This window comes from Dipteris shenzhenensis, chromosome 16 (assembly GCF_047967505.1).
Source record: "Dipteris shenzhenensis isolate YYH24624 ecotype China chromosome 16, Dip_SZ_1.0, whole genome shotgun sequence".
NCBI classification, from domain to species: Eukaryota; Viridiplantae; Streptophyta; class Polypodiopsida; order Gleicheniales; family Dipteridaceae; genus Dipteris; species Dipteris shenzhenensis.
In genome coordinates this window covers 43,268,286-43,295,241 of record NC_141611.1, presented here as the reverse complement: position 1 = coordinate 43,295,241, position 26,956 = coordinate 43,268,286, and the positions used below count along the sequence as shown (strand labels likewise).

At 44.3% G+C, this 26,956-nt stretch overlaps 1 protein-coding gene across 2 annotated transcripts in view; it reads right to left on the bottom strand.

Annotated features, from left to right (window-relative positions):
* LOC147892996 (uncharacterized) overlaps positions 1-20,179 on the bottom strand; it is a 50,028-nt gene extending 29,849 nt beyond the window's left edge. The window contains exons 1-4 of one of the 2 annotated variants that reach the window (XM_087387775.1): positions 19,942-20,179; positions 19,230-19,420; positions 18,935-19,124; positions 800-914 (exon numbers count right to left, since the gene is read on the bottom strand). The gene's annotated coding sequence lies outside the window, so the exon portion shown is untranslated. The remainder of the gene's footprint in view (positions 1-799; positions 915-18,934; positions 19,125-19,229; positions 19,421-19,941) is intronic. The other variant, XM_087387773.1, reaches the window with a different exon arrangement.
* Positions 20,180-26,956: the final 6,777 nt, after the last annotated feature.

The following is a 26,956-nucleotide window of genomic DNA, read 5'->3' as shown; positions in this document are numbered from 1 at the left end:
CACACACACTCTGGGAGCTCCTGGGCATTACTATCAGTCTTCCGCTGTGCGTACCCTTTGTTCGGGTAATTTCTAACACCCAAGGGGGGCTTTATAGGCAGCACGGAAAAAATCAGAGGGGGGGGGCTGGTTGAGTTGGCCAGGAAGCCCCCTACTGGTTGGTTTAAGGTTATTTCAGAGGGGCCATTTAGGGCCTCATATCTCATCAATTGGAGGAAGGAACAGCAAGAGCAGCATTAGTTGGGCCTTATCCAAGAGGTGAACTAGGCTGAGGAGCTGCAATCTTAGCTCAGCAAGAGCTGCCCACCTAGGCTGGCTATCCAGATAGCAAGGTGGAAGGGATCACTAGACAAAGAGTCTACATAAGCTCAGAGGAGCACACGGACTCAAAGATCTAGGCGGACGAAAATATATAATTGTTACTTCTATATTTGTCTTGGATGCACAGTCTAATCTGGCTTACACACACACATTTATGGTTGTGACATACACACAAGTTAAGAAGTTTGATTCCGTAGTGAAACACTTCCACGTGTAATTCCTGGGCTCATCTATCAGTCTTCCGCTACAATACCCTCTAGTGGGATTTTCATTTTCTAACACGAAGTATACCCTCATGAATCTAATTACGTCGCTCCGTTTGTCCATCTGACTCTGAATTGTCGGATGAACTTATGTTGAGGCTAGCATCCACCTTCTTGAACAATTCACACCAAAAATGACTCGTGAACTTAGGATCACAATCATTGACAATCTCCGCCCAAAGCCCATAAAGACTAAACAATTTATCCACAAATACCTGTGCCAATTGTGGAGCAGAAATTGTTGTCTTGGTTGGAATAAACCTGGCCATTTTGGTCAATCTATCCACGACTAGATAGTCACATGAAAACCCGTTTCGTCCAGTTCGAAACCTTGAAACGCGAAACAGACGAAACGTTTCAATATACAACGAGACGCTCTCACCGTTGTTTCGCCCAAATCAAAATACATGTTTTTGCCCTGTTTTTTCTAGAATCCATATGCTTTTAAGTTTCGACTCCATAAATATTAAATGGTCTAAAGTTGAATGTTGAGAAAGGAGATTGAACGCTTAAATTTACATTTGAAGAATGTGTTTGTGTTTTGCATTTCCTTTTTAAATATCTTGACTTGTATTTCTCTTTGTTCACTCTAAACTTGAATATAACATATCTTATTTGCCCCTATCCTTATATATATTCAGTATCATTTCGAAACCCCTATCCGAACCTGAGAAAGGAGATAAATTTGAAGAATGTGTTTGTGTTTTGAATTTCCTTTTTAGTGTCTTGACTTGTATTTCTCTTTGTTCACTTTAACTTAAATACAACATATCTTATTCGCCCCTATAAGGGTATATATTAAGTATCAATTTGAAACCTATCCGTTTCGTCCGAAAAATCGAAACGAAACAAAACTCGTCAAAACGGCGACACGTACGAAACGTTTCTTGTGACTATGACGACTACCCACATGCCACAATATATTTGGATTAATCCAAGAACTAGAATATATCCAAGAACAATTGTAGGCCATTCTATTGGCTATCCATAGTTGCCACTCATTCCTTGGTATGTGCCCTGTAGGCCTAGTTAGGGACAGTTAGGACACTTGGTACAGTTAGCATATGTACCAGTTAGTACCACTAGGACACCCTGTCCTAGGGTTCATCATATAGGGTGTACTTTGTACCTTTCCATCATTGCAGCAATTCATTACAACAGCTCGGTTTTCACTCCATTGCTTCATTTCTTGAGCTTCCATTGCTTGCCCTATTCTAGGGTGGTATCAGAACAGGTCAGGGACCTTTCCCCTCAGCCATTGGCAGCTTCCCCAAGCTGTTGGCAGCCTGTTCTATTGCTGGTCGACCCATTTTCTTGCTGGATAGCTCATTTCCCTAGGCGCTTTTCACACGTGTGAGCATTTAGGGCTTCTCCAGGCACTTCCATCACGGGAAAATCACTTTTCGAAGCACCTACTGCAAAGGTGACTGCATTTTGGTGCATTTCAACCCCTGCTGCTGTACGGAGAGCCGCCCTCTCACATGTGTGGTCCGTACAGCTGTACGGAATACTGACCGGCACATTTAAGTGTTTGGAGCATTTCTCTTGACCTGTTTCAGCGTTTTGAAGCCTCAGCTGAGCCAACTTGCTGATTTGGTAACCTGCTGCTACATTTCGGAGTGCCTACACCCACGGACTTGAACTTGGAGCTTGCTGTTGCCATCCAGAGACCTCTCTTGCAGGACCTTGCTCTCATTTGCTGGTTTTTCACCTCAGGCTGAGAGCTTTTTACCTCTCGTTGCCGTTGCAGTCACTTCGAGGTCTTCTCCTGTTTGTGGGAGCACATACTCTTGCTGCAATTCCATTTTCCAGCCTTCTCTCCTTCATTGCCATTTGCTGTCCATTTCACCTCTCCTCCAAGGGTGACTACATGTGCTCGCGTTTGGAGCTATTTTCTTGCTGTAATCTTGGTCTACATCACTTGGTAAGCTCCTACTACATCGATTTGTTTCAGTTCCAGCAAAACAGTCCTTTCTTTGCTTTATTGGCATTGTGGAAAGGCAGTGTTGCCTTGGGAAGGCCTCATGTTGCCTTTTGGGAGTCTAATTGCAGCAGGTACATCTTTTGACAGCCACACATTTTGCAGTGAAAAGCTTTGAAGCTTGTGCAGTAATTTGCCTTTTGGATTTGGGAGATTGCACTCCTCTCATTTGCATTGTCAGTTGGTGCCTTTGCCTTGCATTTCTACACTATGGCTGGCAATAAGGATGATTTGTTTGGGATGCTTGGGTCTGAGTGTTGGAAAGGTCACCTCCCCATCTGTAAGCCCCCAAATGAGGAGAGCGTGGGGGAGGGAGACCTAGGGCAGGATGTGCCCAAAGAGAGATTACCTGGATGTGTGGATCTGGGACAGATCTGGAGCATTCATGGTTGGTGGGGTATCCCAAGGATGAAAGGCTGCATCAGGAGCAGCTCATGTGCAGGAAGATGGCGGGGACACAGTGTCTTGGATCAGGCCTGGCATGAGGCACTCAGTGGACTGCAGCAGGACCCTCTCATGGCTACCATCTTCAATATGGATAAGTTCAATGGTAAAGGCTTTCACACATGGCAGATGAAGGTTAAGTTTGCATTGATGAGGGGAAACCTCTGGGGGCTTGTCAACCCGGCTTCAACTTCTTCTTCAACAGCCTCTAATGCTGGAGAATCCTCAGCTCCGACACACCCGGCAAGAGATCCTGCTAGAGAGGAGAAAGCCTATGGCATCATTGCTCTTGCCTTAGGAGATGACTATATTCATCACATCTTTGACTTAGAGTCTCCTTCAGAAGCTTGGCAGAAGCTTGACATTATTTTTGGTGCTAGCTCTCACATCTCAAAATTGTCACTTAAGATTGCTTTCTTTGAATTGAAGATGGTTAGTGGCACTCCTCTGGCTGCCCATGTCAATCTTATGCGGAGTCTCATGACTCAACTTGCTTCTATCAACTCTCCAATCACTACAGATGATGCAATGGCAGTATTGCTCAAAAGTATGCCTGAAGATTATGATCATGTTGTTACCACTTTGAAAAATCTTCCTAATCCTAATCTTGAAGGTCTTATTTCTGCTCTTCAAGAAGAAGAAAGGCACATGGAACTCCGGAGAGGGAATGACACAGCATACCAGAGAGGCAATGACACAGCCTATGCCATAAAATTTCAAAAGGGCAAGTTTTCACCTTGCAAACATTGTGGGAAGACTAATCACCTCTCAAAAGATTGCTTCAAGATCAATACATGCAAACACTGTGGCAAAAACAATCACCATGAAAAGTATTGTAGAGCCAAAAAGGAAGCAACTGCAAAGTCAGAAACTGCCAATCTACTTTCATTTGATGAGTCTCCACATGATGAAGATTATGCTTTTTGAACCATCTCCATATATGCTCCAGATCTCTCTTTTTATGTTGAGTCAAGGTACTCAGCCTGGATAGTCCTCCAAAATGAATGAAATAAACTATTGTGTTCTTTGTAAACACCTCTGGTCACCATATGATGTAGGCCATGTGTATGTGTTTTGCTCCATGGTACCTCCTGCAGACATTGTGTGCATGTACATGCAGGGGAGATAACCGTTGGAAGGTCTTATGTATCCCTTTTGTTTACCTCACACCCTTGGGAACCCCTTGCTAGCATGAGATCCTAGCCATAGATTAATCCTTGACCACCATGAGATGGCATGAGAAACTATGAGACTAGATGAATCCTTGACAAAAGCCTGAGGCATTCCCTTGAGGGGGGGTTTGTTGGGATATCTCAAGGTGTATGCCCCAGGCACACCTTGGTTTCTATGTGTGTGTGCTAGAGGCACAGTTAGGTGCCCATAAGCACTGTTAGGTGGTAGATGCCACATAGGATGATTGAGAGATTCTAGGAGCTGATTGAGGAGATGATTGTGGAGCTCAGAGATCATCAGTGATGGCAGTGATCATGTAAGAGGTGCCTACATATGGACCTCACCTTTCTTCATTCCATAGAAAAGCATTCTCATTTTGTGTTCACTTCATGCTTTCCCTTTAGTTCCTCAACAGAGGACGCCCTGTCCTAGGGTTTCATCATATAGGATGTACATTGTACTCTTTTCATCATTGCAGCAGTTCATTACAGCAGCTCGTTTTTCACTCCATTGCTTCATTTCTTGAGCTTCCATTGCTTGCCCTAGTGTACAACAATATAATCCAAGAACATGCCCAAACTTATCCTCTAAAAGCACAACACGTATTGCAGTTTTTTTTTTTTAATAAAGGAAAACACGTATTGCAGTTTCAATCTCATGACAATCACTCGCAAGGTTGAATACACATAGCAAGGACTAGCGACTATGACACCCCCACCAATAATCAGTGCCCAACAGTGGGTATAGACCATAGTATAAACATATGCTCTCGCACATACAAATCCACACCCCCAAACATTCTTGAGCATCCATTTATACAAAGGTCTTCATACTCAGTTTATGTGAGCATCTTGAGGTGAAGGGCGACTCAACCGTGACAAGACTCACACTGAAAGAGAAGGATAATCAAAAAGTAATCCATAAAAATGCTTTCCCATTTCTTATCTAGCACTAATGGAAAAGGCTACTCAAAAAACAATCCATAAAAATGCTTTACCATTTCTTATCTATTGGAATAATCTTTGATGGGAACCTGTCATTTGTCTAAGATTGAAGTGAGGTGCCCATGCAATGTGAAGCTGTGGAGAGTCTGAAGTACCTCGTGGTGTGTTTGTGGGAAGCAGCATATTGTGTGGGATCCTTTGCACTGTGCATGTCATGGATCCAAGCAAGATTGCCCAATTCAAGTTCTTTGTTCAATTCTACGAATCCAATCGAGCCGTGCTGCAAGAGCATTTCTTTCAAAACTACTTGGAAGAGCTTGATGCCCAATTGCCCCCGTATTACTCCATTTGTTGGAAAGGTCACCTCCCCATCTGTAAGCCCCCATATGAGGAGAGCATGGGGGAGGGAGACCTAGGGCAGTACCCAACAGAAAAAGAGAGAAAGGGGCTGCCACATAGACAGCATCATGGCTGTCATGTGGGCAGCACATCTAGAACTGTTATGGGCAGGACAGAGGGCCCGGAGAGTGCGGAAGCATGGCAGATCTGTACGGATTACAAACGCCTGCTGTACGGCTGGTTTCAGGGTCACGTACGGAGCTCAGGCAGGAGCCCTAGAGCTGGAACAAGCCCGGAGCAGAGGCAAGACAGGCTGGGACAGGTTGCGATGGATCTAGGACATGGAGGCGCACTGTTTGCAGTAGGTTTTGGGGGGGACTGGACCCTGTATATATAGTAGGGCATCTGCCCTTGAAAGGAGGGCCAAAGCCCTAGTGTTGTGGGCCAAGGACCCTTGTAATGAGAGCCCTTTAAGGGCGGTTTTTTTCCAGCAGACTGGTCGGTTTTCAGACAGACTGAGTCGGCCAGATTAGGGCTGACCAGTCGGTATTTTTGCAGGCCTTGGGGCCTATATAAAGAGGCCATTCAGGCCTCATTTCACATCACTTGCAGCAGCAGTTCAGGGAGCAGCAGGAGCAGCAGAACAGGCACCTGTGGGCCTCTCTCTAGGAGGATTCAAGTGGGCTGTAGAGCTGCAGACCTAGCTCAGAGTGCTGCCCACCTAGGCTGGTGCAAAGACAGCAAGGTGGAAGGGATCTGGACGGAAAGTCTACACAAGCTCGAGGTGGAGCATGCGGGCTCGAGTCTAGAGATAGCCAGCAGATAGGAGAAGGACCTTGTGGTAAGATCAGAGGACCACACCATTGGTGGGACTCTGGATCTGTCTCTTTTGTATTGTGTCCATAGTTGTGGACGGAAATATATATTTTGGTGGTTTCTCTATCTGGTTGGTTCATTGTCTATTGATGAGTCTGCACACCTATTGTATGCACATAAGTAAAGAAGTCTGTGATTCCACACCCACACCGCACACTGTGTGAGCTCCTGGGCATTACTATAAGTCTTCCGCTGCGTGTACCCTCTGTTGGGTCATTTCTAACATGGTATCAGAGCCCAAGTAGGAGGCTCACTCGTGTGGGAGCCTGAAGGCAGGGACCTTGCTGAAGGACGACCTTGATTCAGAAGCTCTAGGGAATCGACTTCCACGACTGGAGGATTGTACCCTTGCGAGAAGAAGGGTGACTTAGGTTCAATCAGGTGCATTCAGAGTTTTGGTCTACTGAAGTTGAGTTTGGTTACTTTGCTGTGTGGTATAAACAATAGAGATGTCGACCTCCATAGCCTCTTCAGCCCCTGCTTTCCCTTCCTCCTCCTCCAGTTTTCTCTCTTTCACTATCCCTAACTTTGGAGAGTCTGGGAACCCTGATTCAGAAGCTCTAGGGAATCCACTTCCACGACTGGAGGATTGTGCCCTTGCGAGAAGGAGGGTGACTCAGATTCAGTCAGGTGCATTCAGAGTTCTGGTTTGCTGAAATTGAGTTTGGTTGACTTTGTTGTGTGGTATATACAGCAGAGATGTCGACATCTAAAGCCTCTTCAGCCCCTGCTTTCCCTTCCTCCTCCTCCAGTTTTCTCTCTTTCACTATCCCTAACTTTGGAGAGTCTGGGAACCTGGACGGGACTAATTACCCGATCTGGAAAGTGAAGATCCGGAGTCATTTAGTGGCTCGGAAGTTGTGGAAGCTGACCACGGGAGAGGAGTCGAAGCCGGAGGACATGGTGGACAGTAAAGGGGAGGTACTCATGGCAGTAGACAGAGAGGAGCTTGAAGCCTGGGAAGAAAGAGATGCCCATGCCCTGGCAATAATCATAGGGACTACGGCGGACTCCGTTCTTTCGCATATCCAGCTGGCCGAGACGTCGGTAGAGGCGTGGGTCACCCTGAAAGATCTGTACGAGACAAACGATACCTCCCGGATCGTGCTTCTTCAGCATCAACTCTACAATCTTGATATGGAAGAAGGCTGACGAAGGTCAAGGTGGTGCGGGATCAGCTGGCAGCAATTGGTCAGAAGACAGACTCATGCCATATGGCCTTGATGGTACTGAGGAGATTGCCTCGGAGTTTCAAGAGCTTTGTTACGGCTGTGACAGCAGGACAGAGGACCAAACCTCTGACGTTTGAGGAGTTGTGTCCATTACTGTTACAGGAGGAAGCTCGGGAGAAGCTCTACAACAAGGACAAACACGAAAGGCGATGCTGCAAAGGATTCTGCTGGCAAAGGAAAGGGCAAGCCTAACGGTGGCAAGTCCAATAAAGATGACTCTGACGACGAGGGGACTTCGAAGAGAAAGCACAAGAAGAAGTGTTTCTATTGTGATACGCCCGGACATTTTGCAAAGGACTACAGAAAGAAAAAGGCAGATCTGAAAAACAAACAGGAGTCTGACTCAGATTCAGAGAGAAAGGCCAAAGCAAATGTGGTAATCGAAGAGTTGTTCCTGGTGACATCACCAAGTGTTACCGAGGTCAGATATGTTGATCCAGAAGTCACAGTAAGGATGTCTGACATAGAGATGTGGGTCGACGAGGAGTCAGATACCTTTGTGAAGGTGAAGGACAGTATGGAGCGCTTGGTGCCTTCCAGGTGTGTGGCTGTTGACACTGACACGAGGGTGGATTCCATGGAAAGCCCTGGGGTCTCATGGTCAGATGGATGCTGGACTTCAGAAGGGGACAGTACACGATTACATAGGATCTTGGCGGGTGCCTCATTGAGGTACAGGGTTTGCTTTCAGAGCGAACATTCAGGCAGTACAACAGTCTGGTATGTATTTGATATTCTGCATTTGAGCCTTTATAGCATGCTGTGGAGAGATTCTTCTCTTCATTTGTCTCAGGTGATAAGAGATTGGAAGGAACTGGCCTTCTTCGAAGGCAGAAGGGGAAGTATTGGTGCTTCTTCAAATCTTGGACGCAGATTACTAGAAGGTGATGGACAAAGAGTACTGAAGCCAAAAGAGTACCGGCTTGAGAACTCAGTGAGAGTTCATGGTCCAGGTTATCTGGAAATATTCATTGGTTGCAGACCTTGCCCAAGGAAGGACGGGTTGAAACAGACCCTCAGAGCATGGTGCCTGGAAGACTCCAGGTTGTTCACTCATTATGAAGGGGACGACTGGAAGATCGTGACGGCTGGGTTGCTCGAGTTCAGAGGCGGGAACGTGACTGAAGGAGGTGGTACCAGGAGGTGCTACCAGAGATGGACCTGTGTACCAGGATGGTGTGCGGAAGCGGAACCGGACCTGGTGGAGCAGGAGCCACTGGATGCAAAGCCAGGAAAAGACTTCGACACCGAAAGGTTCCAGAGGACTACGACCAGGGAGTTACTGGAGCATCTTCATCGGCGTGTTGGCATTGGGCTGAGATGTGTCGGTGAGAGGGGGTGTTGGAAAGGTCACCTCCCCATCTGTAAGCCCCCATATGAGGAGAGCATGGGGGAGGGAGATCTAGGGCAGTACCCAACAGAAAAAGAGAGAAAGGGGCTGCCACATAGACAGCATCATGGCTGTCATGTGGGCAGCACATCTAGAACTGTTATGGGCAGGACAGAGGGCCCGGAGAGTGCGGAAGCATGGCAGATCTGTACGGATTACAAACGCCTGCTGTACGGCTGGTTTCAGGGTCACGTACGGAGCTCAGGCAGGAGCCCTAGAGCTGGAACAAGCCCGGAGCAGAGGCAAGACAGGCTGGGACAGGTTGCGATGGATCTAGGACATGGAGGCGCACTGTTTGCAGTAGGTTTTGGGGGGGACTGGACCCTGTATATATAGTAGGGCATCTGCCCTTGAAAGGAGGGCCAAAGCCCTAGTGTTGTGGGCCAAGGACCCTTGTAATGAGAGCCCTTTAAGGGCGGTTTTTTTCCAGCAGACTGGTCGGTTTTCAGACAGACTGAGTCGGCCAGATTAGGGCTGACCAGTCGGTATTTTTGCAGGCCTTGGGGCCTATATAAAGAGGCCATTCAGGCCTCATTTCACATCACTTGCAGCAGCAGTTCAGGGAGCAGAAGGAGCAGCAGAACAGGCACCTGTGGGCCTCTCTCTAGGAGGATTCAAGTGGGCTGTAGAGCTGCAGACCTAGCTCAGAGTGCTGCCCACCTAGGCTGGTGCAAAGACAGCAAGGTGGAAGGGATCTGGACGGAAAGTCTACACAAGCTCGAGGTGGGGCACGCGGGCTCGAGTCTAGAGATAGCCAGCAGATAGGAGAAGGACCTTGTGGTAAGATCAGAGGACCACACCATTGGTGGGACTCTGGATCTGTCTCTTTTGTATTGTGTCCATAGTTGTGGACGGAAATATATATTTTGGTGGTTTCTCTATCTGGTTGGTTCATTGTCTATTGATGAGTCTGCACACCTATTGCATGCACATAAGTAAAGAAGTCTATGATTCCACACCCACACCGCACACTGTGCGAGCTCCTGGGCATTACTATAAGTCTTCCGCTGCGTGTACCCTCTGTTGGGTCATTTCTAACACCATTTTCCCATTTCCATGGAGGTCTCGATGTTCTGAGGTAGCTCTGGAGGTGTTGATAGCTTAGTTGCAGGAAACGTCCGAAAAAGTTAGGAAACCCCGTTTCCTAACGTTTCCGAAATTGAGACATTTCCGAAACTTGGAAACGTTTTGGGAACGCCTTATCAACAAATGCGCCAGAAGAAAAGTCAACAAGGGCAGGTGTTGACAAGAGATGATGGCAAGCTCTTGCATTATCATGGTGGGTGCATAGCGAAGGCTTTAGAAGTAACACAAGACTCAGATTAGACAATCTACATGGGTGACGACTAAATCATCATCTCCGAAACTTGGAAACGTTTTGGGAACGCGTAATCAACAAATGCGCCAGAAGAAAAGTCAACAAGGGCAGGTATTGACAAGAGATGATGGCAAGCTCTTGCATTATCATGGTGGGTGCATAGCGAAGGCTTTAGAAGTAACACAAGACTCAGATTAGACAATCTACATGGGTGACGACTAAATCATCATCTGCTCCATGCCCTCCAAGAATCCAATTGCTTGCCTTGCGCACATGTCTAGCTTATATATACCTTTGTAAGACTAGAATAAGTCCAATCATACAAATTTAGAATTTTTTGTTGTTCTAAAGATCAAAAATCTACAAAGAAAATAAAAGAGAAAATGAAAGAGAAGAAAAAAGAGGTAAACAAAAACTTTTATGAAAAGCAAAAGGAAGACATACTTAGCAAGCAAAGCAACACTTATGTCGTCATCAGTGCCCAAGCATAAGCAGCTATACTGGGTTTCTAAAGACCCGCGGAGTCTCTTGGGCAAACCCAGTGCTTGCTAAAATACGTCAAATAAACAAAAGAGAATGAAAACAAGAAATAAAGAAGAAACGAAGCAGGTGACTTAAGCAAAAATAAACAAGCAAGTCAAGAAACAAAAACTTCCAAAAAACTAGAATCTCTCTCTCTCTCTCTCTCTCTCTCTCTCTCTCTCTCTCTCTCTCTCGTATTTAAAACATAAAAAGTTAAAAGGCACTTTACACTTATGTCTCGTTTCTGCAAAGAGGCAAAAATACATTTCTAACTTAGAAAGCACAAGTATACTCAAACAAACTGTCTAGCTTATATGGTGCATGTTTTTTTTAATTACTAGCTTCTGTATGTAAGCAAAAATATACTTTATTCAGCCTACCCCTGCCATTTCCTATTAACTCAAGTGGCGTTTCAGAAACGTTTCAAAACTACCACGTTTCCTGCATGGAAACATTTCGTGCAACATAGGTTAATAGCAGCTTAGCAGCCCTGTAGGCTTCATTATTCTCAAACGTGGGGTTTGCAGCTTGTGTGTCAGTTGCAGCAAAAACAAGAATGATGGGAAGTGCAGCAAAGTCTGAAGGTGAGTAAGAATTTTCTTCTCCGATTGTGCACGAAGGTTTTGGGTATCTTCGAATATGGGAATGTTGTCATCCTTGAAATTCTCTCGACACATTACATCAATTGTGAGTGAAATCAGAGAGCCAGTAATGCATTGTGCAGAAAATGATATGGAAAATATGGCTAGACCCAGGAACAAAAAAGCAATTCTACAAGCATGAGAGTAACCCGATGGATAGGTATGAAATGCAGAAATATATTGAGGCAGATATCTCAATGTTTAAAAGACATTTAATCTGCAAAATAAGAACCAGCTCACATGACCTAGAGGTGGAGACGGGCAGATGGGCGTGGCCCACGATCCCAAAGGAGGAAAGAATATGCCAAATTTGCCCTACAAGGGAGGTAGAAGATGGAACAAAGATGCAAGATGAAATATGATTGCAGGCAACACATGCTTCTGAAATGCCAAGCATATGCACACATCAGAGAAACTATGATGGCAGCAGGGATAGTCTGAAAAATCTACTGGAACAGCCACCCCAACAACTTGGAAGCTACCTAAAAGAAGTCCTAAAGCACCGCAGCAAAGTCATCAGGCTAGCACACAAAATAGCCCAGCAAATACTAACGACATAGAAAGTGTTGTACTATTTAGTTAAATAGTGGTCTCCGGTCCCATACATCCTGAAAGGTCTCAAGAAGACTTTAATACGATCATATCATATCATATCATCTCTCTCTCTCTCTCTCTCTCTCTCTCTCTCTCTCTCTGTGGACAGAGACGAGGGGTCACTCTAGACATAGCCTAGAGGGTTCAGAGATCGAGGAGACCGCATCCCTTGCCACAGCATGAGACAGATTGTCAGGCATAGATACAAGATATCTTCACTGCTCACCAGAGAGCCGCCACTATGCCGGGCTTCGGTTTCCGAGTCCCAGCTCCGAGATTGATTTGATTCAGTTTGTATTTGATTGATTGTGATTTTGCTAGAGCTCCTAAGGTTAGTAGAGCAGCATAAATTGGTACTCAGCAAGGGCCCTAGCGCACCCTTTGCTCCAGCCCATTGAGGCTTGTATGAGTCTTCTTTTTGTGCACTTTGTCCCATAGACCCGCGGGCCTCCCGTGGACTTTAATACATCTCTCTCTCTCTCTCTCTCTCTCTCTCCAAGTTCCTTCAGGATTTACTAGGCACCTCTAGTTCCCCTATAACGTTGTTTGATCACATTCTTTGCTACTCAGGGGTATGCTAGGCACCTCTAGTTCCCCTTATCACATGACACATTACTCCTTGGTTTTTCGGAGATGTTAGTAAAAACCTCTCTCTCTCTCTCTCTCTCTCTCTCTCCCTCCTCGCTGGAAAATGAGAAAGTTTATGTGCACCATGTTCATAGAAAAGGTCATGCTCATACAAAAGGTAGTGCCCTACAGTTGCCTAGCCTGGGCACTGGACTATCCAGGGCATATAGAAAAAAAATGCTCATACAAAAGGTAGTGCCCTACAGTTGCCTAGCCTGGGCACTGGACTATCCAGGGCATATTGAAAAAAAATAGAGACCATCCACAAACATTTTCTCATCAGTGAGTTAGGGGTTCAAGCCCAAACTCCAAAACCCATCCTGCTTGCAGACACAGGGATGTTACCTGTTGAGGGGGAGGCATTATGCAAGGACATGACCTACCTCAACAAGCTCGGAAAGATGGATGCAAGCAGGATGCCACGCAAGGCAATGGAGGCCACAAGAACCACAGGGTGGCACAGAGAAGGTGCTAAATGGATGGAACAGTGGGAAATACCAGCTGCCAATATCTCAGAGGATGCACAAATGTGAGAAATCGGGTCATGCAGAAAATGCTACAGAAAATATGGCAAGACCCAGGGCTGGAAATGAACTTTTACGAACGAGAAATCAAGCAAATGGACAGGTACGAAATGCAGGATTATCTCAGAGAAGCATATCATGATAATCTGTAGAGTAAGGACCATCTCTCATAAACTAGAGGTGAAGAGGGGCAGGTGGACAAGACCCTGAACCCCAGGAAAAATCTGTCCCACAAGGGAGATCAAAAACTTGCCACCTTCTTTGCCATTTAACTTTGGTAGAGTGTGCATATGGTGTAGCTCTTCTTGCATCGTTCCACTTGGAAGTAAGTTTCTTGGGTTGACGTGCATAGAAAACTATAGTGCCATTGGGTGCCTCTATAGACCTTTATTGCATTTGTCCTTTGAATACAACAAGGGAGGACAATAGTTGCTAAAGACAACATATCAATGAAGGATGCCAGCTTGTCAACAAAATGCCCAAATAGAGTGAGAAAGTGGGCAGCGAGAGAGAGAGAGAGATGATTGTATTAAAGTCCTCTGGAGACCCTTCAGGATCTATGGGACTAGTGACCACCATCAAAAGGATAATGGATGTAATGATCTATTCGACTCGTGACCACTATCAAGATGATAGTGGTTTGTTACATATAAAACTTTATATACCACTTGCTATGCTATGCTGCAAGCACGTATTTAGCTAACTGCTGCACCCTGTCGAGGAATTTGTTGCAGTGTCTTATGATTTCCTCTATGCAGGCGCCTAGCTGCTGGGCCAACATCTCTAGAAGGGTTTTCAGGCTGGTGGCATTGCTGCTGTATTTTTCCCTGATCTCTGGTGAACAGCCAACAACACTCAAATGTTTGCCAATCCTGTGATGCTACTTCTAGTCCTAGGTTTGGAAGGCAGCTTGCCAAAGGGTACATGGAATCAGCAGGAGAAGATCTGAAAGCGTTACAGCTCTCCAGGAGTCACGCTACTCTATTCGTCCCTTGAAATGGAGAGCGTTGTCAGCTACATCTTAAAGTGTAAGGCATATACAATCCCCCATCAGGACTAGAAAGCTAGTTCCAATACATGAAGAGGTCAAAAGAGAAACCTTACTCAAGGCATGACTAGAGATGGTGTAGCCTGCTCATCGAGGCGGGACAGATTCAACACATTTTTCCAGCACACGAGAACACAGTGTTAGAAAATACCCAACAGAGGGTACACGTAGCGGAAGACTTATAGTAATGCCCAGGAGCTCACACAGTGTGCGGTGTGGGTGTGGAATCACAGACTTCTTTACTTATGTGCATACAATAGGTGTGCAGACTCATCAATAGACAATGAACCAATCAGATAGAGAAACCACCAAAATATATATTTCCGTCCACAACTATGGACACAATACAAAAGAGACAGATCCAGAGTCCCACCAATGGTGTGGTCCTCTGATCTTACCACAAAGTCCTCCTCCTATCTGCTGGCTATCTCTAGACTAGAGTCCGCGTGCTCCACCTCGAGCGTAAGTAGACTTTCCGTCTAGGATGATCCTCTCCACCTTGCTGTCTGGGAACCAGCCTAGGTGGGCAGCTTCCTGGCTAAGTCTGCAGCCCTGCTAGCACCTCTCTATCCTCCTGAAAGTAGGTCCAGAGGGTGGCTACCTGCTGCTCCTTTCTGCTCTGGATCTGCTGCTGCAAGTGATGCTGAAATGAGGCTAAATGGCCTCTTTATATAGGCCCCAAGGCCTGCACCAAAAAACCGACCAGTCTGTAAAAACCGACTCAGTCTGTAAAAACCGCCCTTAAAGGGCTCACAAGTCAGGCCTTTTATACTTCCAGGCCTTTTGGCCCTCCATTCAAGGCAAATATGCAGCCTATAAAAGGCCTGCCACCTGCCCACTGACAGTCACATTCCTTGCTGCAGATCTGAACCTGCACTCCCTGCCATGTCTGCACCTGTGCAAACAGTGCGCCTCCATGTCCTAGATCCTCTGCAATCTGTCCCAGACTGTCTTGCTTCTGATCCATACTTTCCTGACCCTCTGTCCTGCCCTTAACAGTACTAGATGTGCTGCCCACATGACAGCCATGATGCTGTCTATGTGGCAGCCCCTTTCTCTCTTTTTCTGTTGGGTTTTGCCCTAGGTCTGCCTCCCCCATGCTCTCCTCATATGGGGGCTTACAGATGGGGAGGTGACCTTTCCAACACCCCCTCTCACCGACACATCCCAGCCCAATGCCAACACGTCGATGAAGATGCTCCAGTAACTCCCTGGTCGTAGTCCTCTGGAACCTTTCGGTGTCGAAATCTTTTTCTGGATTTTCATCCAGTGGCTCCTGCTTCACCAGGTCCGGTTCCGCTTCCGCACAACATCCTGGTACACAGGTCCATCTCTGGTAGCACCTCCTGGTACCACCTCCTTCAGTCGCATTCCCGCCTCTGAACTTGAGCAACCCAGCCGTCACGATCTTCCAGTCGTCCCCCTCGTAATGAGTGAACAACCTGGAGTCTTCCAGGCACCATGCTCTAAGGGTCTGTTTCAACCCGTCCTTCCTTTGGCAAGGTCTGCAACCAATGAATATTTCCAGATAACCTGGACCACGAACTCTCGCTGAGTTCTCAAGCAGGTACTCTTCTGGCTTCAGTACTCTTTGTCCACCACCTTCTAGCAATCTGCGTCCGAGATTTGAAGAAGCACGAATACTTCCCCTTCTGCCTTCGAAGAAGGCCAATTCCTTCCAATCTCTTATCACCTGAGACAAATGAAGAGCAGAATCTCTCCACAGCATGCTATAAAGGCTCAAATGCAGAATATCAAATACATACCAGACTGTTGTACTGCCTGAATGTTCGCTCTGAAAGCAAACCCTGTACCTCAATGAGGCACCCGCCAAGATCCTGTGTAATCATGTACTGTCCCCTTCTGAAGTCCAGCATCCATCTGACCATGAGACCCCAGGGCTTTCCATGGAATCCACCCTCGTGTCAGTGTCAACAGCTACACACCTGGAAGGTTCCAAGCACTCCATACTGTCCTTCACCTTCACAAAGGCATCTGACTCCTCGTCGACCCAACTCTCTATGTCAGACATCCTTACTGTGATTTCGGGATCAACATACCTGACCTCGGTAACACTCGGTGATGTCACCAGGAACAATTCTTCGATTACCACATTAGCTTTGGCCTTTCCCTCTGAACCTGGGTCAGACTCCTGTTTGTTTTTCAAATCCGCCTTTTTCTTTCTGCAGTCCTTTGCAAAATGTCCGGGCGTATCACAATAGAAACACTTCTTCTTGTGCTTCCTCTTCGAAGTCCCCTCGTCATCAGAGTCATCTTTATTGGACTTGCCACTGTTAGGCTTGCCCTTTGCCTTACCTGCGGAATCCTTCACCAGCATCGCCTTGTCATCTTTGTCCCCGTTGTAGAGCTTCCTCCTGTAGCAGTAAGGGACACAACTCCTCAAATGTCAGAGGTTTGGTCCTCTGTCCTGCTGTCACAGCCGTTACAAAGCTCTTGAAACTCCGAGGCAATCTCCTCAGTACCATCAAGGCCAGATGGCATGAGTCTGTCTTCTGACCAATCGCTACTAACTGATCCCGCACCACCTTGACCTTCGTCAAACGGCTATGTATCGTATCGCCTTCTTTCATATCAAGATTGTAGAGTTGATGCTGAAGAAGCACAATCCGGGAGGTATTATCTGTCTCGTACAGATCCTTCAGGGTGGCCCACGCCTCTACTGACGTCTCGGCCAGCTGGATATGCGGAAGAACAGAGTCTGCCGTAGTCCCTATGATTATTGCCAGGGCATGGGCATCTCTTTCTTCCCAAGCATCAAGCTTCTCTCTGTCTACTGCCACGAGTACCTTCCCTTTACTGTCCACCATGTCTGCCGGCTTCGACTCCTCTCCCGTGGTCAGCTTCCACAACTTCCGAGCCACTAAATGACTCCGGATCTTCACTTTCCAGATCGGTTAATTAGTCCCGTCCAGGTTCCCAGACTCTCCAAAGTTAGGGATAGTGAAAGAGAGAAAACTGGAGGAGGAGAAAGGGATAGCAGGGGCTGAAGAGGCTGTCGACATCTCTGCTGTATATACCACACAGCAAAGTCAACCAAACTCAAATGCAGTAACCCAGAACTCTGAACGCACCTGACTGAACCTGAGTCACCCTCCTTCTCGCAAGGGCACAATCCTCCAGTCGTGGAAGATGATTCCCTAGAGCTTCTGAATCAGGGTCGTCCTTCAGCAAGGTCCCTGCCTTCAGACTCCCACACCTGTGAGCCTCCTACTTGGGCTCTGATACCATGTTAGAAAATACCCAACAGAGGGTACACATAGCGGAAGACTTATAGTAATGCCCAGGAGCTCACACAGTGTGCGGTGTGGGTGTGGAATCACAGACTTCTTTACTTATGTGCATACAATAGGTGTGCAGACTCATCAATAGACAATGAACCAATCAGATAGAGAAACCACCAAAATATATATTTCCGTCCACAACTATGGACACAATACAAAAGAGACAAATCCAGAGTCCCACCAATGGTGTGGTCCTCTGATCTTACCACAGAGTCCTTCTCCTATCTACTGGCTATCTCTAGACTAGAGTCCGCGTGCTCCACCTCGAGCGTAAGTAGACTTTCCGTCTAGGATGATCCTCTCCACCTTGCTGTCTGGGAACCAGCCTAGGTGGGCAGCTTCCTGGCTAAGTCTGCAGCCCTGCTAGCATCTCTCTATCCTCCTGAAAGTAGGTCCAGAGGGTGGCTACCTGCTGCTCCTTTCTGCTCTGGATCTGCTGCTGCAAGTGATGCTGAAATGAGGCTAAATGGCCTCTTTATATAGGCCCCAAGGCCTGCACCAAAAAACCGACCAGTCTGTAAAAACCGACTCAGTCTGTAAAAACCGCCCTTAAAGGGCTCACAAGTCAGGCCTTATATGGCCCAAACTTCCAGGGCTTTTGGCCCTCCATTCAAGGCAAATATGCAGCCTATAAAAGGCCTGCCACCTGCCCACTGACAGTCACATTCCTTGCTGCAGATCTGAGCCTGCACTCCCTGCCATGTCTGCGCCTGTGCAAACAGTGCGCCTCCATGTCCTAGATCCTCTGCAATCTGTCCCAGACTGTCTTGCTTCTGCTCCATACTTTCCTGGCCCTCTGTCCTGCCCTTAACAGTTCTAGATGTGCTGCCCACATGACAGCCATGATGCTGTCTATGTGGCAGCCCCTTTCTCTCTTTTTCTGTTGGGTTCTGCCCTAGGCCTGCCTCCCCCATGCTCTCCTCATATGGGGGCTTACAGATGGGGAGGTGACCTTTCCAACACAGTTCTCCTCTCCTCAGCATGCTCATTGAGGCAGGACAGATTCCAACATATTTTTCCAGCACATGGGAACAACACAGTCCTCCTCCCTCACAAAGGAGATATACCGACGCCATAGACAAACATTGCTGAAATCATGAGCTAGGAAATAACTTCAAGAGCATGCTCATATAGGTGTTGCATCACCGCCCTCTTGCACACCCTAATTTGCACATGCCTGTAGCTTTTGTTTTAGTGGTTCTCAAGAGGGTATTACTATCGTCATCGTCAAGGGCATCCTTGTCATCATGAGTATCATTCATCTCTCTCTCTCCCTCTCTCTCTCTCTCTCTCTCTCTCTGTGTTGCACTCCATTGAAAGCAAAGACAGCTGTTGCACTCCATGCAAAGACAGATTAAAAACAAGGTGCAAAAGATACGGGTGTAGGAGTGTTACATTTGAAGGCACAAGTTGTTATGTAGCCTGGACTTTTGCCCGTCCAAGAAATATTATAGAATTACTGACTGGTACAAATCAAGATCAGAAGCTCGTGTCATTTAGATAGATAACTCTAGTATCTACTAAAGAGCATCTGCACTCTGCTTGCAGTCAATCTATCGACAATATGTTACTCGAACGTCGCAAACTGCAAGTTCAACCCAAATCGTCAGGTAGTAATACCAAAAGTGTGTAAAAAGGTGTACCCAGAAAACAGTAAAATCAATACAGGTAAAAGTGGCAGGGAAAGTACCGCATATTTCCTCTGTCGGTGTGGTTCAAATTATCACTGGAGATAAATAGAGTAGCATTGTTTCCTCGGAGCTCAGTAGCTCATAATCGCAATATAAGCCAATGGCGTTGTGTTCCTCAAAAAATAACCTCGGAAGGGCAAGTTTTGGAGAGTAGCCCTGTACTCAAGTTTCCAGGTCGCCGTAAACTTTCCTGTCCAATTCCAAAAATGCAAAGCAATAAACAATTTACAAACGAATTTGCATCAGGATGAGGACACAAGAACAGGAAATTTGAGCCAGCGAGCTAACTTTCGATGGATAATTTAATTGGTCTTTGCTCTATATAGGAAGAAGAGTGGTTGAAAGCCAATATATCAGGTAAAGCTGCGGCCGTATGCAAATCCCCAGATCGATAGGCGATGTCGCGGTCCAAGACGAGCGGATGACAAAATTTCCCGCCAAAAAGGAAAAACTTGATACCGTCCCACGAGGTGCAGAGAAGCGAGCAAACTGAGCAGCGAGGGGGCAGGGCAGGACAAGCGAAGCGGAGCAAATGCAGGATGGGAAGGGGCAGGGGGGGATGAAATGCGTGCGTGAAGGGCAGCAGCTGGAAGTCGATCTGGGGGGCGAAAAGGATGAATCGAAGGAGGGGGGGAAGGAGCAGAGAAGATGGGAATCAGAAGGAGAAACGAGCAGCAAAGAGAAGAAAGAAGCAAAGAGAGCGAACCATACCTGGGGAGAAGCAGAGGAAGGAGGGGAAGGAGCTTGTGGGAGGGAGGAAACCCTAAATGGAGCTGGAGCAGGAACGTCGCCATAGCCATAGCCATAGCCAGAACCAGAACCAGAAGAAAGTCTGCTGCATCTTTGAGGAAGACGAAGGAGCTTATTTAGTTGTCTGTTGTCTCGTTTCTGAATTGTCTGTACTTCATTTTGCCCCTCTTCTGTTTTTGGTTGAAATTTTAACAAAGAAACAAAACCACCAACAACACGCTTGTTGTTCATCATTTTACTTATTATTAATATCGATGTTGGTCCTGAAACAGGAAGATGATGGGCCCACCCCGTTCCCCCCCCGCCTTCAAGACCCCCCCTTTTAAATGTACCTTGGCCGCACCCCCTTGGACCTCTTCCTTCTCAAGACTCATGAACACCCATTCCCTCTCCCACTCATACCCTCGCCGCCCCGGCCCCCCAGCAGAGTCCTCTTTTGATCTAGCAGGGTCCTCTCCCTATTAGCCATGGACTTACATGATGGAGCCCATCTTCACACTACACATACTCTTGGGCCCCTCTACGTCAAAGCCACCTTGCTAGCAAGTAGGATGGACGTGTGGGTTTTCCCTTCACAATGCTCGTAGCAAGTTGCAGAGCATTGGAGACACCAAAAAGGGCACCCCTCAAACCAGGCTACTATTCATCAAAGTCCAAGCGAAAGGACATAGGAATAAGGCAACTACCAGTACAAGCCACACAAGGTTGTTGCTACAAAGCAACACCCTCTAAGGGTGGTTACCCATTAAGGATGCCCGCCAAGTTGAGTTGATGTGGCAAACATGTCCACCACCGAAACTTGATGGGCAATGAATATTGACCGCCCATTGCCCGTCCAAGCTTGTCTGCAGTAAACACCCTAAGCCATGGGGTCAAGGATTGTACTGTTAGCACTTGTCCCTAGTTAAAGAGGCTTAATCGTGTGACGGTCAATCTTTGGAAAACCCAAAAAAGGTCAAGAAAATGGGGAGCTCAAATAAAGGGGGGCTGGATGTTCTAGACATGAAGCTTTGTGATCAAATAGAACTTCCTCCTTTGGGAGGTGGGCTACATCGTGAATAAGCTGACCTTCCTTTGGGAGGTGGGCTGCATCAAATAGAACTTCCTTTGGGAGGTGAATAAGCTGACCTTGGGAAGGGAAATTTTCACAAATCACCTTAGAATCTTTCAATCAAAATACATATTCTGAGCCAACTAAACCACCTCCTTATGAAATACCACAAAGATAAGACCAATAAAGCAAGAGGTTGGGATTTGTGGAGTCTTAAAATTAAGGGAACTTTCCAAGGCAATTATCATGTAAAACTCATTTAAAACATCAAAGACTATTCGATTTTGCAATTATCATGGCAATTGTCATGTCAAACTCATTTAAAGCATCAAAGACTAGACTCCTACTAGATTATGCAAGAGGTAGAAGAGCTTACTATGGCCATGGGTACATGTAGGTTAATCACATTAAGAGTCCCTCACTCATCCCCTCATCCTTAACATTCATGGCATTTGCTTCCCCTTGCTTATCTTTGTCGTAAGTATTTTACATGTTGCCTACACCACACAACAAATAGCTAAACCATTTAGTTTGACTATGGATAAATGTGCACATGATAATTCCCTGTGAGTAATCAATATCATTGGTTTGTTTATCATTTTTATACCATTTGATGTGAGAGAGGACCCAAAGCACAATAGCCATGCTCTTTATACTATGTTAGCAACGAAGAAGCATCATGTCCTAGAAATGTTGGTAGAAAGTTGCATACCAAATAGATTGAAAATGAGAGAATGTTCTAGGTCTGTGCTTTGATATAATTAATTCCAAGTAATAGTTTGTAAATTCCAAAATTATAGAACGCAATGCAATATAGAACAAAGATGTGGCATCAAGGCATGTCAACAATTTGATTAATCTTGTCACTCCCACCAAATCCTACTATTCTTTATATGCTCCACATTCCTTCCATGAATACCCAAAAATCTTCAAAAAGTAATGTAATGCATGTCATCAGATTGCATCCTAGGAAATTTTAATAAAGTCTGTAACTCATCTCGTGTGTGTTACCACAATTGCCTACAAAAAAAAACTAGTTGGACTGCCCATGTAAAGGTCATGCAAGAAGGCCTAGAATTAAACATATCTTTATCTTAATAGAAACCTCTACAAGGACTTGAATTTTAGCATATATAAACCCTCCTTTTTCTCCTTAACAAATCCACTCATGTGGCTAATCATTTTCATGTGCATGTGGATATAATGTCAAACATTGTAGTATATATTTTATTTATGAAAATTCCCATTTTTAGTTGTTTGTGAACAAATTCTCTCTTGATTCACTATATTCAATTTTCATTCCTCATAATTTCAAGAAGTTGATGAAATAAAGAATCAAAAGGACGTTGCATGCATATTGTCTTACTTTTTGAAATACGTAAATAGATAGAGGAAATGGTTCATGTGAGTTTGCATGATTTTTCTTCAAATTTTTCATTATCAAAAGAGCTAACGTCGTGTAAACTATTTCTTGAAGGGTGTGTATAATCTTGTGAACAAGTAATACAGTCTTCACTTAATTTGTTTTAATGCAAAAAGCAAGGATCTTGTTCAATAATTAACAATTTGTAGCTTTTACAATATCAAGAGGTTTACCCTTGTGCTTATTTTCAATATTTGGCTTACCTTTTCATCATGCTAGATTGTTTAAGTTCTATGTTGTCATAGTCCCTTTTTTATCACATGGATCTCTAGAGAGCATAAGCTTAGTTGTTAGTTTATTTGCATGTGTTTGCAATGCAAGATTTATACGTTTCAATAACGCGAATTTATTGTGAGAGCAAAATATATTGTCATATTGTTGCTCTACTTTTGTAGCTTTATGCCACTAAAAACACCATTGATTGAGAGGCACACATGGTTTCCCAAAGGATGGTCGTGGATAGCTCAATCTCACCGAATGATTTTGGAGATGGTATCACTGACTGCTCTTATCGTTGCCATGTCACCTATAGTTGCCATGTAGATTATCGATGACACTTCATCAAGACCTCCATGTGCCAATTCAATTCGAAATACATCTAAGACCTAATAAATCATGTCTCTCCTTCAAAGGTTGGGAAAACCCCACATGGGTTAGTCTCATTAGCCTAGCTTGTACCTTCACAACGGTCATGAGTTCAAATATCCATAGTGGACTAGAAAGAAGGCAATATTTTCTACCAAAGAATAAAGAGACTATATTCAAAAATGAGGTAGGCATTTAATAGCTCGTCCAAGAAAGCTTTTAAATAAAGTGGTGAAATTCTAGCAATCAAGGCTTGATGTACCTTTCATTTATGCTCAACTTTTTGGGTGTTTTCAACATCTTCATTTTGTCAAAATTGTCTTTTAAAATGTAAGGCTAATGAGCCTTTCAAAGGATAGGAAAAGTGCTTACTTTCACTAGTGTATATCGTTCGATGATTATGTCTAAATATGAAACATTCTAAATCGAATTAAAGAAAAATCTTATACTATCACATGCACTCCTCAAATCATTCATTTGGGTAGTTCCATAGTATGAGCATTTACTAGTCATCATTCTAAGGCTATCTTGAAGCCAAGATCATGTCATGTTCTACTCGCAATGCAAGTCAATGATCTCTTGCCATCGTGCAATTCACAGTGTCCTCCAACAATTATCTTTGGTGGGATCATCAAATATGTCCTTATTATGTTATCAATTGTGTCATCAAGTTTAATCTACATTGGCAACAAAAAACAAAAAATTAACCCCTTAGTTTTATAAGCTCTATAGTTTTAGCAGTGTTTGTAAAACCCTTATGATGTTTTATTTTGTCATCGAAATCGTGCAATTTTAGTTCAAAATTCTCAGTGTGGTCATGCCCTTAGTACGAGGCACTTCAAGAATAGAATCAATTGAGATCCATCTCTCTTTAATCAATGATGATACCGTATATTGCATCCAACAGTATGAACATTCATGTCTTAGTGCAATATATTTTAATTGTGAATGCGATACTGTATTAGTTAAATATGCCTTTTTTAGACTCAAACTCAGGAGCCATAGTGCTCAAAGTTGTGTAGAAAACATCATTGATTTGCTTGGTCATCAAAATGTTTAGATGTAATTCAAAAATCCAACTATTGCTCACAACACCTTCATGCTATTTAGGTACAAAGGTCACAAAACCTCATGTTGATTTTCATGGGTAATCCATTGATAAGTCTTTATTATCTCACTTTTATCAACAACTTTAATCAATTGCCTCCAACTACATAAACCATGTTAGGACTTCTTAAGCAATTGGTCCTACAGTGAACATGTGGCATATCCTAGCCATGAGCTTTTGTTCCATGCACGAATGCATTTTAAGAAAAGTTTGCTTGCACATACCATATTTTGTTGTATTTTGCTTATGGGCGTTAAGACTTACTAGCAACAATTAGTTTTATGCTATGACCATAGAGTTAAGTACTTTTGCTTATGGACATTGACACTTACGATAGCAATTTGTTCTATTCCAAGACCATAGAGTCAATAGATATTCCATTGACCATTTGGCTCAATTTTCAATTCAAACAAATACTCAATGCCATATAGGGTTCTAGTCTATCTTCTAAAAAACTAGTGATCGATGTCAAAGCTACGCATACATGCTAAGTTTTCCCAAAAGACACGTCATGCCATAGATTATGCTCATATATCTCAAGTCAAATATGATTTCCTTCATATAGTACAATGTTCCAAACACTTTAATATTTCCTTTGTTAAGGATGTCCCTAATGGCCATCCTTTGTTTGTAAGTCTAGAGAGACTCTTGTTCATTGTTGTTAATATTAATAAGGTATCTCTTCAAGAGCAATGTAAGGCAATAGCAAAATGAGATTTTATCAAATACCTTTCATGCTCACATTAGATGTAAAATTGTCAATGGTACAAGCTACAACTTTTTGACCATGACACCATGCTCCATGTGTCATTGTATAGGAACTTTGACAGGTTCTTTTTGCTTGATTTTCTCACAAGGTAAATTGAGCTAGTCATGCTAGATGCAAGTCATGTTTCTCACATATTCTCAATGGTCCATTGGTAAAGACAAATGCCATAGTACTATTGAACAAACATGTCAAGATCAAAGAATCGTGGCTTAGATCATGTGTCTAACATATTCTCAATAGTAAATGATAAATGCCATAGTACTATTGAACCAACAGCTCAAGCTCAAAGAATCATTGCCTAATTAGATCGTGTCAATAGCCACAATGCATTCTAATTTCAAATATTCCTCCTAAAGTGGCTAACACATGCAATTCACCCTTGGATCTATTTTAATTTAAGATTTCATTTTTTGTGATTGTGCAGTGTTCTATTATCCAAACAATGAACCAATTTCAAAACTATTACTATATTGGCAAGATATGTTTAAAAATTCATGAAATTTTATTTAAAAATGCAAAGGCGTCCCAAATTTTCACAAACTTGGCATAAAGATTAGAAATGTGCTAGCTATCATCATTAGATAATATCAAATTTCTTGATCCAAGAGGAATTTCAACTCTACCACACTACCACTAATGCATTCATTAGACATCATTTTCTACAAGCTAGCTACCACATTTCATACAAATCCATCTTGCACAAACACTTTACTAGAAAAGGAGAAGAATAGACAGTTTGCTTCATCTCCAATCAGTTCTTTGGGGTATCCTCTGTGCTGGCATAAACTAGATCAATAAAACCTACTAGAACCTTCTCCTGCACATAGTGATAATGCACCTCAATGTGCTTTGTTTTAGCATGATAGACTGGGTTATTTGCCAAGTGTATACTGCTCATGTTGTCACAATAAATGACAACTGGCCCATCTGTAAATTGATGCATATCATAAAGTAGCTCATGCAACCAAGCTACCTCACATGCAGCCATTGTTGCACCCATGTACTCAGCCTCTATGCTCGACGAGGCAACTGTAGGCTGTTTCTTGCTACTCCAAGTGACTGCAGCACTCCCAAAAGAGAACACATATCCATTGGTAGATCGTCTATTAGAAATACTACCAGCCCAATCAGCATCAGTGTATCCATGCAACTGTATCTGAACCCCAGTCTCAACTTCACATACCTCAGTATGCGTCTAGCCGCATCCAAATTCGGTTTCCTTGGAGCCTGCATAAACTGATTTACCAACCCAACAACATAGCTCAAATCTGGCCTGGTAATAGTCATATAAATCAAACTTCCTATTATGCATCTGTACATAGTAGGGTCTTCTAGAAGCTCACCTGCATTTGCACTCAACTTCACATTCTGCTCCAAAGGAACTGAAATAGGCTCACAGCCTGTCATCCCATATTTGTATAGCATGTCCAATTCATATTGCCTCTGCAAGAGCCATATCCCACTTGTGGATCTAATCACCTCAATGCCCAAGAAGTAACGCAGCTCTCGCAAATCCTTCATCTCAAACTTCTGCTTCAATAGCATTTTCACATAAAGGATATCTTCATCATTATCACCTGTGATGATCAAATCATGAACATAAATGACAAGCAGCATAATGCCTTTCTCTGTTTTTCTCAAAGTGAGAAATCTGCCTTGGAAATCTGAAAGCCAATAGTGACAAGATACTGTCCTATCTTGTCAGACCATGCTCTGGGTGCTTGCTTCAAGCCATACAAGGCTTTCTTCAACCTACAAAAAAACTCAAGATGAATAGCATGAACATAACCTGGTGGCTGCTCCATATAGACCTCTTCTTGCAAATCACCATGCAAGAAAGCATTCTTTACATCCATCTGATGTAAAGACCATCCCTTTAATGTCGCCATAGCAACGATTGCTCTTATGGTTGCCATCCTTGCAACCGGACTGAATGTTTCTTCATAATCAATGCCATATGTCTGTCCATACCCTTTGACAACTAATCTTGCCTTGTATCTGTTCACAGAACAATCTGCATTGTGCTTCACCTTATAAACC